The 16089-nt window shown below is 51.0% G+C and overlaps 1 protein-coding gene across 22 annotated transcripts in view; it reads right to left on the bottom strand.

Moving 5' to 3' along the window:
- Positions 1–16089, bottom strand: part of Trerf1 (transcriptional regulating factor 1) — a 222821-nt gene that overhangs the window by 134930 nt on the left and 71802 nt on the right. For all 22 annotated transcript variants that reach the window (XM_075980834.1, XM_075980842.1, XM_075980850.1 and 19 more), the window contains exon 3: positions 307–393. The gene's annotated coding sequence lies outside the window, so the exon portion shown is untranslated. The remainder of the gene's footprint in view (positions 1–306; positions 394–16089) is intronic.

Here is a 16089-nt window from a genome sequence, read left to right as displayed (position 1 = left end):
GTGCCTTCTGGGCACCCCAGGCTCTCTCACAGACAATCCCTTCACCCTCAGCCATTTACAACCATGAAAAGACGCACAAGGCAGGATCCCCACTGCTTACCCCAGACGATGCTGAAACCCCACGTGTGTATCCACTGACCCTTTCCTAGAGACAGTTTTCCAAAAACCTGTGGGAGTCTAGGACCACAGAAGTCCGTCTGCCCTCCTGGGGAATCTTCCACAACACTAGTTAAACAAATCACCACGGAACCCCTTGCCGTCTCATGATCTGACTGCAGAGATGGGGAGAAGGGAGAAAATGCCTACCTGTTTCAGGATCAAGACGGCTGGTTACTCCTTCAGGGTCGCCTTTCTCCTGCGTCTTCCTCCTTCAGCATTCTCCAGAGCCAGAGCCTGTGGAAGTAACCACATGTTCAGGAGATCTGGGCCTGACACGGGCATCATAGCAACCATGAGGGTGAGGATGGGGTAAGCTCTGAGGAACTCAGAGCAGACGGGCCACTCTAGAGGAAGACCCATCGCACTGCCGAGGAAGGTCCCTGGGGTGGGGCAGGGCTGAGGAGAAGCGAACCTAAACTCCTCTCTGGCTTAGTCAAGCCATCTCAGCCCTGCCTCTGGCCTTCAAGTTCCATGTTTAACCTACCGGCGAATGATGTAGCTGCTAATTCCACAGACATCTGAAGGCGGGTCCTTTCCCACCACCCCTCAGCCGCTCTGACCTCAGCAGCTAGCGGCACACAGTCAGTGCAGTGACAGCGCTAAGTTCCAGAGGGTGGCACAGAGTAGCTGCCGCGGGATAGCGGCAAGATTGACTGCTTTCCCGCGGATCAAAAAAACGAAGAGAAGAGGGCTGTCCCGCAGGAAGGAGGAAGTTGTCCCCAGTGTCAAAATTACTCGAATTCAGAATGATAAGGACTGATGCTCTATCAGTGTGGTAACACAGAGGCCCAGAGAGACCTCAGAGGGACAGCTTCTACAGAAGCCAGGAGCGTCTGCTGTACCCCCTACTGGAAGCCTATTATGGGCTATTATGGGCTAGACCTACCTCTCACAGGCAACAGCAAGGAATAAAGCTAGAAGACACTGATCTGCCTGCCCAAATGAGGGTGGGCCCCCGTGAGACGCAAGGGGTGAGGTCCCAGGCCCGACACAGGTCAAGGGATTGATGCATGAGGAGGAGTCCTATGTAGGAAGAGGGGGCCATGGTGCCGATGGAGGCAGTGTGGCGGGACAAGGAGCTGCAGGCTGGGAGGCGTCCAGATGACAGAAAGTGGACTGGTTCTGGCCAGAGCGAGCTTAGCAGATGGCAGGGAGTTCAGTGCAGGTGGGGGTGGTGGGGCACGCCCCTTAGCCTGGTACCCCACCAGCACAGGTCTCCCCTCAGAAGCAGCCTCCTGCTGTAGCTAGTTATCCTCTGTGGCCTGCAACCCTGACGTACAGTTTCAGTTAGAGGCGGTGGTTTTGGTTTGGCAGGGACACAAGCGACATGGCCGCAGGGTTCTCAGCAGCTTGGGTTCTACAATGTTTCTAAACTTCAGTTGGAGGCCCCCACACAGCTTCATTCCGTCTGGGCCACATCATTTCCCCACGATTCCCACAGGATAGCTTCCCATTCCACTGCCCAATTCCACCTGCTCACAAACATCATGGCTGTCATCTTGCGAGGCAACACACATTTTTTAAAAGACGCTAAGAGCTGGGTGTGCCAGAAGTCGGAATCCTCACACATCTGTCCTGTGAAGATGTTCACGGGTTCACAGTAACTTTCTCAGAGTCTTCTAGGCGGTGAGGGGCACACGGGGGACTGAAGCCTCCAGGCTTTCAAAGTTTCATTCTTAAAATTCAACGCGGTGGGGGCTGGGGACACAGCAGCGAATGCAAAACCTGAGCTTGGATCTTGTGTGCATGTTTGTGTACGTGTGTGAGAGCCGGTGCCAGGACACACGGAGGGCAGAGGACAACCTCGGCTGTCAGCCCTCACCTTCCACCTGGTAGACAGCTCCAGGCTAGCTGGGCTGGCCGCAGCATCTGAGGGGTCACTTGTCTCTGCCTCTCACCGTGTGAGTGCTGGGATTACAGGTGTGGACTATTTTGTCCGCTGTAAGTGGGTTCTGGAGACCTTAACATACATGCACACCATATACAGGAAAAATAGTCTGACATGACCCATGTCTCTAAGCTCAGCTCCCTTTTACTACACACACCCAGATAAATCTTCACTGGACATTGTTGTAACCGATCCTATTATCCAGCTGGTTTGGTTGGCTCACCATTACAACAAAATTCAAGCCGGGCGGTGGTGGCGCACGCCTTTAATCCCAGCACTCGGGAGGCAGAGGCAGGCGGATCTCTGTGAGTTCGAGGCCAGCCTGGTCTACAAGAGTTAGTTCCAGGACAGGCACAAAAACTACAGAGAAACCCTGTCTCGAAAAAAATCCAAAAAAAAAAAACAAAATTCAAAACTCCACAGCCATTCCTTTGCAAATGGCACACGAGTTTTTGTTAGACTTTGCTTCTGGGAGGCACTTCTGTCCACCAAATCCTTAACGTCACCCTCTCACCGCTCCCCACTGGCTCTCCCAAGGCCAGAAAGGACAGATCCTTCCTGGCCTCCCTCTCTGGTCTCTCTAGAGCCTCACACAGTCCGCTCACCACCTTCTCTCAGCGAACTGCACTTAGCTTTTCTGGGTAAGCGTTCTATCTGCCCATATAGACTCCAACACCCTCCGTACACATACACACCACCACCAGGACAACTGCAGCTTTATTAAAGAACACTTGCTGGGGATGGAGAGGTGGCTCAGCCACCCAGAGCACTGGTTGCTATTCCAGAGGACCTGAGTTCAGCTCCCAGCACCCACGTGGTGATCACAACCATCTGTAACTCCAGTTCTAGGGGATATGACACCCTCTTCTGACCTCCAAGGGCACATGGTACACAGCCATGCATGTGGCCAAAACATCTACACACGCGCACATGCACACACACACTCGCACACACACGCGCACACACGCAAATACGCACTCACACACACATGCGCACACACGCACACATGCACACACACACTCACACACACACGCACACACGCAAACATGCACTCACACATGCGCACACATGCACACACACACACACCAACAACAACCCACAAACAAGCAAACAATCCGACACTGCCCACTGCTGAAGACTGGAATGGCTCCACAGAGCAACAGTGATGTTTGTGAGGTAGAATTTCAAAGGATTTTCAGAAAGTAGAACTGGAAGGCAGGACACTAGCATTCTAGAAGCTTCTGCAGGCACATCTATTTTTCTATGTTGGCTGTGCAGCCGGTCACTTGCGGGCTGCCATCAGGATGAGGAAGAGGAGAAGGAAGAGCAGGGCGTAGACTCCCCCTTCTCTGCCTTGTCATGGTCGCCCCAGATTCAAACCCCAGAACTCTTCCTTAGCTGCCTATTCATGTGTCCTCGAAGCCATACTGATGACCTCGGCTTCTGCTTTCTTCAAAGGAAGTCCTCCATGAGAGCAGGCTCGCTGAGTGGAGCTGGTGGGCACAGGGACAGGCAGTGCCTGGTGCCCATGAGCTGAGAGAGGAATGCACTGCCTTCTGGAAATCAGATCCATTCAGCTCCACTTTAGTCAGAAGGGGCCACGCGGAAGCTGGGACCCACAAGCTGCCTGGGAACTGTGAAAATTGGCCAAGGATCACCAACCCCCCACTCCCCACCCGCACGAAGAAGGGCAGTCCTGAACAACATGCATTTGGGAGAACAACAGTGTGGTCAAGACATCGCTGTCACTAAGATGCTGGGAAATCAAGATCTGCCCAGAACAAGGGAAGCAAAGGGGTGGCATGCTCCTCCCGACTTGGCTGGAGTGACAGGAACACAGGAGTCAAGCCTGGTGTGGAAGCGAGACCAGCCTTGGCACCCAGCGCTGTCCAACCTCCGGTTGCTGCCCTAGCCTCTTTGATTCTGGTTCTGCATGAGTTAATGCAAGGCCTAAATAAAACAAGAAGTATATAAATACATCCTTCATGGTGCCTGGCATTACATAAGGGACCCGCTTCATGCTGCTCTGCTACCCTCCCTCCCTCCCTCCCTCCCTCCCTCCCTCCCTCCACACCAGTCCTCTCTGAGCACTCACTCAGGAAAGCAAGTGCAGAAGCCACAGAGCACTTCCCAGAGATAAGGACAAGGGAGCAGCAGGCAGGCGGGACAATGGGCCAGCCCAGGACAGGTGCTGGAGAGGCTTCAGGTCTTCGTGAAGTGCAGGCTCGATGCTGGGGCTGCACACATGCCCCAACAGGAAGTTTATGAGAAACATAGAAAGAATGCTCACATAGGCCGGGGGTGTGGCTTAGTCAGAAGAGCACTTGACTGGGACCCACGAAGCCCTGGGTTCGATCCCCAGCACCAAACAAACTGGCTGTGGTGGCAGCCGCCTATAATCCTAGGACTCCAGAACCAGAAGCAGAGGCAGGCTGGCCCAGTTGTAAATTCAGTCACCTGACTGCCGGCCCCACCAAGGCCTCCTCCACACCACCCTCTGCAGCGGTTTCCCTACTCCCTCCCAAGACAGGTTCCTTTTTTAAAAAAAAAATAATGACTCATTTAGGAAGAGGCAAAAACCAGAAACTTCAATGGTAAAGATAAAAAAGCACCAAACCCTTTAAACACCGCCCACCCTGCAGACTTGATCTCAGATCAGTCTCCCCACACTGGCCATGCTATTTGTAACTGACGGGATACACAATTCTTCTAGCAAAAACACTTCCAGTAAGATCTCTACTCTCAGAGTCTCGGGGGTTTCATTACAGAGAAGGGTGGCCTCAGGCCTCTAGCCCATTAGCTTTTGCAAAACAATAATAAGAAATTAAAGATTTGGGCCGGAGAAATGGTTCAGTGGTTAAGAGCACTGGCTGCTCACAACTGTCTATAACTCCGGTTCCAGGGGACCTGACAACCCTCACACAGACACAATACCAATGCACACAAAATAAATAAATAGATCATTATAAAAAAAGAAAAAGAAAGTAAAGATTCAAATCCATGCTTACAACAGGGTCAAACTCCCATCTGACGGGCTGCAGAGAAGAGTCTGAGTTATTACCACAGGCAGGCCTCCGGCTTTTTACCAGGACCTGCGGAGATTGACAATGGGTTTCTCACGGAGAAGATTGAAGGGGCAGCAGAGATGATTTAGTGATTAAGAGCATCAGCTGCTCTCACAGAGGACCAGAATTTAGTTCTAAGCACCCATGTCAGGCGACCTGAACTCCCCCACCCCAGGGAATGTGACGCCCCCTTCAGGCTGCCATAGGTACCTGCGTACACCTGCCCACACTCTGCACACAAGTACATGTAATTAAAATTAACACAAACCTTTTAACAAAGAAGACCTCTTGGCATTAAGATTTACGTTTGCTCACAGTATTCTAAGGGAACAAAATTACATAACACTTCAGATTACCACATGAGTTACTGAAAAGTCTAAATAAAACTAGGCTAAAACGAACACCAAATTCGGTGGTTCTCAACATTGGCTATCTGTTGTATTTTCTAAGTTCCTAGATCCCACACCCCAGAGTCTATTATACATTTGGTTGGGGGTGGAAGACCTGGCGTTGGGGTTATTTTGGTGTTTATTTTTCTAGTTTTCTGTGATTTTGATGCGCGATTAAAATTGGGAATTATTCATGTGCAGGTTTTATTTTTTTTTAAGTGGGCTAGAAGGCAGTTCAGTCTTGTAAGCATGAGACTCCAGGCCAGGTCCCAGCATGCACTGCAGAACCACACCCTCCTTGACAAATGGACGATTTCTTCATTAGGCCCTCTAGGCTTCTCTGCCCTGCCTGGGCTTTGGAACCCAAACATCCCTGAGCCATGGTGGGTCTCCAAGAACAGATGTGGAAAGGTTTCTTAGCGTGACAAGCCCTGCCCAGAGCCCATTTGGCCCTCTACAGTCACGCAAGCCCATGTCCTCTCCCGTGTGTCTCCCTGGACCTCCATCTTTGTCTTCCTCAGGGGCTATTTCTCAGTAGCACTGAGTCTCTGCTGACGACAATCACACATACTCCAACTAACAGGCAGCTTAGACATCAGGAGTCTAGAACCTCAAAGGATTATAAGGGGCAGACCGCGGGATTCCCCAACCCACCCACTCCCCATCACTCCCTAATGTCTCTTGAGGCAAAGAAGAGAAGTGGATGACTATCTCAAAAGGCAGGAAGAGAGCTAAGAGCTCAAGGCTTGGGGACCACACAGCATGGAGCACGGAGCGCTGCCAGGGAGGCTGTACAGGGCCCTTGGGTCACACCTCTGAAGAGGAGGAAGAACCCTGACACACTTAGGAATGGCAAATCCAGCTGAGCATAGCAGGAAGGACCCAAGTGAGGAACTCAGCCTCTCCTTGGTGGGGACCACTTCCCTGAAGCTCCAGTCCTTCCAGCATCTAAAGAGGATCTAAGCCAATAGGGTGGGTGGAAAATAGGAATAGAGAAAAAAGAAATGAAATTAAGTAGCATCACATGGAGATAGGCCAAGTCCTCCCTGGGTAAGACAAAGTCACTGCAAGTGACCTGGGTGTCTCTGGGAGACATGCACTGCCCAAACTGACACCTGCCAATTATCCAAACTGCTGGGACATTGAACTGAGCCATCACAGGGACTAGCCCTACTCAACCCAGATGCATGACCCCCGCAGAGATAACTGTGGTTTTGCTCATTAGTTTTTGTGGCGCTGCGGATAGGACCCGGAGTCTCAAGCCTGCTGGGCAGGTACTCTATCATGGAGCTGCACCTTCAGCGAAAGGCTTTCTGGGAATCCTTCGTGAGGGCCACTGGCCACGCGTGCAACGGGAAAACACCACTGCTGACTCTTAATTGCAGTTGTCAGGCTAGCTAAGCAGCTCGAAGAGAAGGGATGACCGTGAACAACCCTGACCTCCTGAGCTTGCGCTCCAGGACTCACAGGGTGGGAGGAGAGAACCAACCCCACAAACTGTCCTCTGCCATCCACATATGTGAATGGACCCACACACACAGGCCTGGGTGCTCTCCCCCCCCTCTCCCTCCCTCTTTCTCCCTCCCTCCCTCCCTCCCTCACTTCTTCCATCTCCCCCCCACCACACACACACTACACATACTTTTTAAAGTTCTCAAATGTATCAGCTACTATGGTTGGGTCCCTTTCTCACAGCTTTGGCCCCTCTGAGGCTCCAGGGACACTTCTCTCAGACCTTGTATGGGAATGGTCTTCCCCACCGGTCGCTCCTGTGCTGTACCATCCTGGAGACATTCCTCAGCCCTGCCTCTGGCCCCATAAACAATCCTTTCCTTCCAGTTGCTTGGGTGGAGCCTTGCAGTCAAAGTGAGTTCAGATATTTGAGACCCACACTTTAAGCCCATCGGCGTCTTGCTCGGCATTCAGGACGCCGTGTTCAGAACAGTGAGGTGACATCCTGGGCCACAGTGCAGCGTCATCTGCCACTGACTGCCCAGGAAGAGATGTGGGAGGTGGGAGTGGTTGGAGAAGGTCTCATGGAGGAAGTGAGATCTGACTTGGATCTCAAAAAGCGAGGTTCAACTAGGTCAAACGGAAAGGAGGTGGGAAGAGAACCCCAAGCAATGGGCTGGCATAGACCAGCCATGGTCACAACGGGTGGGGACCATGATGGAGAGACGACGTTTAGGAGTCACATGGTAGGTCTAAGCCTGCCTCCGTGTCTCAGACCCACATCCTCCATCAGCCAAAGAGGATGAAGACAAGAATAACAGTACCCACACTCTAGGGATGTGAAGAGAAGATGCTCCTGAGGTGCTCGTGGTATCTGCTCCCTGATGCCAAAATGCCTTTATTCTTCTGGCCACATGAACTACCTCTGCCCACCTGATGGTGTGGCTACGGCATTTTCTTTCGTTCTTTCTTTTCTTTGTTAAATGTTTCCTCTTTACTCTCTTGCAGGAATTAGTTCGAATGTCTTTATTAGCGTATGTGTTTGTAATCATGTGTGTGAGGTATGTAGACATACGGATGCATATGGAGGTCAGTATCAGGCATCTTCCTCAACCTTATTTTTTTGGGACAGCTTCTCACTGAACCTGAAGCTGCATATTGAACTTCAAAATCCTCCTGTCTTTGTCTCCCCAAGTCTGGGATTACGGGCATATGCTGCCCTTCCTGGTTTGTTATGTGGGCGCTGAGAATCTGTACTTGGGTCTTCACATCTGTGTGGCAAGCATTTTATTGACTGAGCCATCTCCACAGTTGTCTCCCTCTCCTCCTCCTCCTCCTCCTCCTCCTCCTCCTCCTCCTCCTCCTCCTCCTCCTTCTCCTCCTCCTTCTTTTCTATTTGAGGCAAGGTCTCAATGTGGCTGAGGGTGACCTTGTATTTCTGATCCTCTTGCCTCTCTACTTCCCAAGTGCCGGGATTATGCATGTGCACCACCATGCCTGGTGGCAGTGCAGACAAGCTGCTATGTCCTTACTATGTACGAGAACCCTGCCAGGACTAGAAATGCCAACCAGGAACTCAGGACTGGGAACCGCAGAGAACATGAAGGCAGAAGGCTAAATATGACCAAGCACTCTCAAGAAGAGAGACGCTTGAGCTAAGTTAGATCTGTATTGGTATTGGTGGTGTGGTTTACTTGTTTTAAGAGTCATGTATCACATGCTGGCCTTGGGCTTGTCATATAGCCAAGGATGCCCCGGAATTGCTGGTCTTCTTTCTTCCACCTCCCAGAAGATCAAGCCCTCTTCTGGCGTTCAAGGGCCCTAGGCACACAAGTGGTTCTCATGTGTACATACAGACCAAACATTCATACACAAAACAAAATAAAGTCTTTAAAAATTAAAAAAAAACTTGCCAGGCAGTGGTGGCTCACACCTTTAATCCCAGCACTTGGGAGGCAGAGGGAGGCGGGTCTCTGTGGTTCGAGGCCAGCCTGGTCTATAGAGTGAGTTCCAGGACAGTCAGGGCTACACAGAGAAATATTTTTTCAAAAAAACTAAATATTAATTAATTAAAGTAAAAACTTTATATGTGTACGTTTGTGTCTGCATGTGGATTTAAGCATGTGAGTACAGGCACCCTCAGAGGCGGTGCAGGCTAGGCAAACACCCAGTCTCTCAACAGACCCTTGACGGGTGGGACACCCGCTCTACTCATCAAAGACTTGAAAAATAAAAAGACTTATTAGTTCCTTCCATTATTGATTTAGTAAGTTTCGTGTGAATCTTTGTGAGATTATCTCCCTTCTTTTATTATTTAATTTTTATTTCTATTCATTTATTGATTGATTGAAGTTTTGAGACCAGATTTCTCTGTATAGCTCTGGCTGTCCTGGAATTAGCTCTATAGACTAGACCAGGCTTGCCTTGAACTCACAGAGATCTGCCTGCCTCTCCCTCCCAAGTGCTGGGATTAAAGGTGTGTGCCACCACTGCTGGCCCCTTTATTTAGCATGTATGTGTGTGCGAGCCTCTGTGAGTGTGTGTGTACCTCACATATGCAGGAGCCTTCAAGACCAGATGAGAACGCCTGGTCCTGAGAAACTGGAAGGTGGTTATGAGCCACCATGTGGGCGCTGGGAACCAAACCAGGGTCCTCTGCAAGAGCAGCGGTGCTCTTAACCAACAAGCCATAGACAGATGGTGGCTCTCAGAAGATTTTCTGTAAAGGGCAAACCAAATTATGCTCCAAACAGATGTTCCTTCAGTGTCCTTAGGGCAGCCGGAACAGTACCACCATCCTTTCACCAGAAGCCACGGGCATGGTCCACGGCCTTTCTACCACTGTCCTTCCACCAGAAGCCACAGGCATGGTCCATGCCCTTCCTACCACCATCCTTCGACCAGAAGCCATAGGCATGGTCCACACCCTTCCTACCACCATCCTCCCACCAGAAGCCACGGGCATGGCCATTCCTACACTATTCCACATTTCCAAACACACAATAATTCATGGTAACAACCCCAAGTCAGTATGAGAGATGCAGCTCAAAGCCCTTCTGGGGAAGCTTCTAATAACTGAAAATGCATGTCCAATGCCTCCAATGTCCTGCTAGCACAGGAAAGAAACAGTAATCGACAGCCAGTGTCACAGACATGTACCTATGTGGTCTCATGGGGCTTGATTTAATCCTGTCGCTGTCTTCAAAGTCAGTGTTCTTATTTTTAAAAATGGGGCCCCACATTTGCATCCGCATTGGGCCCCACAAACTGCGAAGCTGATTCTGAACAAGAGGCAAGGGTGTGGGAAGGGGCGGAAGCTTCCTAAAGCTGGTGGAAGTGTGGCTTTCCCCTCATTGGACTAGGCCAGGGGTTGGGATGGGGGTGGGCACAGAGAAGTGGAGGAGGGGCACCAGTGCTACAGGAACCAAATCCAAACCGGCATAGATGGCATCGCACCAGTCCAGGGTGAAGAGTTGGGTGGAAAACCAATTGTGTTCCCCTAAAACAGGCAGACAAGCTGAGAGTTGGCGTGAAAAGCTGAGGAAACAGACTCAGACTGGGGCGAGGAGTGGGGATCAAACCGAAACTCTTGATCTTACAATTGTCTATCTATAGGTTCAGATCAAGACGAGAGACAGTGTGTGTGTGTGTGTGTGAGAGAGAGAGAGAGAGAGAGAGAGAAAGAGAGAGAGAGAGAGAGAGAGAGAGAGAGAGAGAGAGAGAGAGACAGCCCATGTTAACTAAAGCAACCTGCACTGAAGATACTGGTCAACCATTTTTATTCCTACCCCATCAAGGACATAGTTGTCTCACCCAAACCCTGATCCGCCATCCACGAGAGCCATGATTCTAAAGTGACACCAGGGAGGTCAGGGCCAGAAAGGACCAGAACTATAGGGCCGGGCGGTGGTGGCGCACGCCTTTAATCCCAGCACTCGGGAGGCAGAGGCAGACGGATCTCTGTGAGTTCGAGACCAGCCTGGTCTACAAGAGCTAGTTCCAGGACAGGCTCCAAAACTACAGAGAAACCCTGTCTCGAAAAACCACAAAAAAAAAGAACTATAGGGTTCCAACTCTTGTCCCTTTGGGGAAGGTCCTCTTCAAACTATCGATATGGCTTCCAAAGAACCTTGTCAACCCCCCCCCCCACACACACACCTGGCCTGGTCCAATTCTTACTTCAGAAATGAGGAAGTTGAGGCTGTAACAGGGAAGTCACTGGTCAGGGCCACCGAAAAGGGGGCAGGACCAGAACCCGGAAACTTTCAGCTTCCCCTCCTGACCTCTCAATTTCATGATAACAAACAAAATTCAGGTTCACTGTACAACCACCAGCCACACACAGAGACGTCACGGTTTTCCCAGCATCCTTGGATCAAGTCTTCTGGTCCTTCCTTTGTCTTCCAGAAAATGAACTCTGGTTACGTGGGTGATTTTTAAACCACGAACCGGAGGCAAGACACATACCAAGGCTTCGGCAGACTCACTCCCTAGCCCATCGTTTGGCAAGGTGGGGCAAACCAAAGGTCAAGTCGTGGACCCTGCAAGGCCTTGGCATTTGCAAACATTGCCTCTTTTATCTTAAAGGTTTATTTATTTGATCTGATGTCATTTATGTCTGTGCCCTAGGAGGCAAGAAGAGGAGGGTTCAGATCTCCTAGAAGTTGAGGTACAGACAGTTTATAACCTGACATGTGGGTGCTGGGAATCGAACCTAGGTCCTCTGGAAGAACGGCCAGTGCTCTGAAAGGTTGAACCATCTTTGCAGCCCACACCAGAGAGATGGAGTCTGAGCTCTAGGATTACAGACTGTGAGCCACCACACCTGGAGTATGTGGTACTGGGGATCAAATCAAGGTTTCAGAGCACTGTGAGGAAGTGCTCTAACAGCTGGTGTGCACCCCACCACCATCTCCTTTACACCCCTGCCAGGCTCCTTGACGTTCAATGTGTGTCTGTTGTTCCCTCCCTCCTTCCCTCCCTTTCTTCTACTTCTCCCCTCCTCTTCCTCCCTCTCCCTCCCTCCCTTCCTTCTACTTCTCCCCTCCTCTCCCTCCGTCCCTCTCTCCTTTTTCTTTCAAAAATTACGAACTGTGTTGGGCAGTGGTGGCTCACGCCTTTAATCCCAGCACTTGGGAGGCAGAGGCAGGCGGATCTCTGTGAGTTCGAGACCAGTCTGTTCTACAAGAGCTAGTTCCAGGACAGGCTCCAAAACCACAGAGAAACCCTGTCTCGAAAAACAAAAAAAAAAAAAAAATACGAACTGAGTATCTACCACGTGTCAAGAGTGATCCAGATGCTGGACATGCAGCAGTGAACATATTTTGGTGTTTCTAATCTAAAGGGAGGAAGCACATTGGGTAAATGAATACAGTGTGCTGCACGGTGCTGAACTCTGGAGAAGCAAACATAGGGTAGGTCAAGCAGAAAGTGATCCAAAAGGCACTTAGTCCTGGAGGGTGAAGGAAGGTATCTCTGAAGGAGGTGAGGGACAGCAGAGGGTGGGGTATTCTAGACAAAGAGAGTAGCAAGTGCAAAGGCCCTGAAGCAGGAAAGTCAAGACTACCCAGGAATCCAGTGTGGTCTGAGTGAGGGGTATGGCTAGTTATGGATGCTGAGGGGAGATGAGGAGGTGGGGGGAGCAAGAGTCGGTGGGTTATAGCAAGCATTTGGCCTTTATTCTAAACGAGGGGCATGCAGGGGAGTAGCTGATCACACGACTTCCTGGACCACTGTCATCATCAGGCGGCTGAGCAGGAAGGGGAAGCAGGTTCAGGAGTCAGGCCCTGAGCCCAGCACAACCTCACAGCAATACTAAGAAAAAACTTTACTTCTCTGTTCCCCACCCCAGGTCTCCTCTGTGAAATGGGAACATCAAGCTAGGTGGTACCTGAAGTGCTTTCTACAAGATTCATACATTCTGACCTTGACAGTGATAGACCCAAGGGATCTAAAACAAAACCTCATCATTTGATGTGGGATGAGGCAAGGGAACAACAGCCACATTTATGAAGCCCCTGACAATTTTCCAGCGCTAACCCAACTCCAAACCATCTCCTCACAGGTTTCTAGGATGAGAAGTCCAGCCAAAGAAACAGCCTAGCCCACCAGCTACGTGCTCTAAAGGAGATGAAGGGTGAGACCGAGAATTAGCCCAGCTTGCTGCCACAGCTGATGACCTGACTTTGAAAACTTATTGCCACATATGCATCATGGCATACACATGGCTACACACACACACACACACACACACACACACACACACAATGTTTCCGTTGTTTTTTACAGTTCTGATGACCTCCTACTAAACACAGCACAAATTACACACATGCACCAGGATGGAGCCCGAATCTGCTGCTTCCCTCAATGGCTGCTTTTTTCTTTGCTTTTGATTTTTTTGCAAGACAAGGTTTCACTGTGTAGCCTGGCTGTCCTGGAACTTGCTCTGTAGACCAGACTGGCCTTGAATTCACAGAGATTGGCCTGAGTCTGCCTCCCAAGTGCTGGGATTAAAGGCGTGCACCACTATGCCTGGCCCTTTCAAGGCTTCCTTGAGGGCCCTCTCCTGTGTCACTTACCATCAAATGGCACTGGAGACAACTAAGGCTCAATGCTCCTCCATCCATTGTAGGAACAGGTCGCTCCTGCCCCCGCCCCCGCCCCCCCCCCCGAGCTCCTGAGAATGTGGGCTGTGCACCCACCAGCTTGTAGGAGCATCAGGCGTCTCTTCCTAGACCTTTGCCATCAGATTGAGTCCCTTTCAGGAGAACTGTGTCTACTGCTCAGATGGGGAGCACCCTGAGACAGACTGTGGGTCCCTGCAGCAGGGGTCATTCCCCTCCTTTGGCTTGGAAGCCTCCAGAAGATGGGTTTTATCTGCCCCACTCCCTGCTCCCCAGAGCCTCTTCTATTTTTGGCAGTTTCTTTAAACAGGGCAGTGTGAAACACTTAGATTGAGCCACCCACCCAGGCACAAGACCCTGTCATCCCCAGCCGCTGAATTAGCCGTAAAAACATCTTTATGCTCAATGGAACCAAAGTGGGAAGCCAGCTCCTCAGAGCATCTTCAGAGAGACTGTTTATAGGTCCGGCCCCAAGGCCGCCACCACTGTGTGTATTCATAGTCCTCACTGGGGCCAAAGGAAGCTGAACCGCACCAAAGGACGGAGAGCCACATGCACAGGCCCGGCCACACTGGATGCCATGCAGGCCCAGGCACTGCCGCGTTATTGACTTCTATACTGAGGGGAGGGCTCACCTGAGGGAGCTGGGCTGCTTGGGAGGTGAGGGTAGGTACAAAGAGGTTGGACTAGGGCTTGAGGCTGGCTCAGCACATGCCTCAAAGCTTAGCCCAGACACGGAGGGGGTGGGCATCTGAGCAAGCCCATCCAGGCTTTTCTGGAAACCAGCTTCTTCCACAGAGCTGCAGAGGGGCATAAAGGCGGGACTTCCGGTGTCTAACACCGGTTGGTGTCTTCATCACCACCTCCAACAACGTTCCAACTACTTCCCACATCCGTGAGTACCCGCCAATAGTAGCCACCCCCCTTCAGACCAGATGGCAAAGCCTCTCCACTGTCCACACAGGGAGCAGCGGCCAGGTAAGCCAGGAGTGGGTCTTTTCAATGTTCCTTCTCAGTCCCCTCTTCTCCTAAGCGGAGCCTGGGGGAAGTCTTGCAGATTTCTGCTGCTTCCTATGAGCAGCCCAGGTTGAAGCTGGAAAGCAAGCCAGCCTCAGCACCTGGGGCCTTGGGAGACTCAGAGACCAGCAGATCCTGCTGCACCTGTGCCTGGGCACACTGAAAATGCCACCTGCGGGCTGAGGCGATGACTCGGTGACTCCAAGCACCCTCATGGTGGCTCACAATTTTCTATAACTCCATTTCGGGGGTATCCGACACCCTCATCTGGCCTCTGAGAGCACCACACACGCATGTGATGCACCTATATACATACATGAAGGCAAAATGCCCATACACATTCAATAATTTTTTTTTTAAAGCTACCCTCCCGGGTGTGAAATATCCTTAGGGGAAGACCGACCCTACTACTAAAACTCTGACCAAAGATTAGAAACCAAAAACAAAACTGAAAAGGAAAGAGGAATAAGAAAAGCAAGGAACACCGACAGGGTCAGACGTCACCATCCACAAAGTGGGAACACAGAGCACAGACTACTCCTTAAGCAGTACGCTGGTTTTCAATCTTCCCACAGCTTCCTCCACCTCCACAGCTTTCAAGGTGACATAAGGGGCAGCTAAGTCAACTGGCTCCAGTGGGACACGAAAGAACGAGTGTCCAGGATGTCTGAAAATGCAAAGCAATAGTGACTTCATGAACTGGATGTTTATGGAGCTCAGGGCCTCTGGGGGCGGAGCTCAGGGCATCTGGGGCGGAGCTCAGGGCATCAGGGGTGTGTATTAGCCCTTCAGCCTCACTGCCGCACTCAAGGGTACTTGGCAGCACCCAGCCTCCACCCATTCCACGCCAACAGCATTTCCTTCCCCTCTCCCCAAGAGGTGACAGTCACGAGGTTACATGACAGTACCAAATGCCCCGGAAAGGCTCAGAAAGACTCCTAGTTGAGAACCTCTGCTTGAAGGTTAGATGTCTGAGTAGACATGCTGAGAATACTGACATACTGTTTAAGCGGGTGGTGGTGGTGCACGCCTTTGATCCCAGCAGTCAGAGGCAGGTGGATCTCTGTGGGCTCAAGGCCAGCCTGGTCTACCACGTGAGTTCCAGGACAGCCAGAGCTGTTGCACAAAGAAACCCTGTCTCAAATAAATAAATAAGTAATAAATAAATAAATAAATAAAACAAGACAACAACGTAATGTGCACCTGATTTTTCCTGACTGATTTTGAAAGCCCAGTGTGTAGCTATCTGCCTAACGGCTCAGTGACTGAGGCCCTGCAGACCCTTTCTCTCCCCCTCGCACTTTCCTAGCTAGGCTCACTGTTGCGCATGCTCTGACCTGCCCATCTGCACATGCTCAGTACACCGACAGACATTGGCCCGCTGAATCTAGGGCTTCCGGCTCCGAGAAGCACTAGGATGAGAACTAGAATGTTCCAGGACTCAGGGGTTCTGCAAAGCAGCAATGGCCACACCCAGAAAGCAGACCCACCGTAAC

This window comes from Microtus pennsylvanicus, chromosome 7 (assembly GCF_037038515.1).
Source record: "Microtus pennsylvanicus isolate mMicPen1 chromosome 7, mMicPen1.hap1, whole genome shotgun sequence".
Lineage (NCBI taxonomy): Eukaryota > Metazoa > Chordata > Mammalia > Rodentia > Cricetidae > Microtus > Microtus pennsylvanicus.
This window is presented reverse-complemented; position numbering and strand designations above follow the sequence as displayed.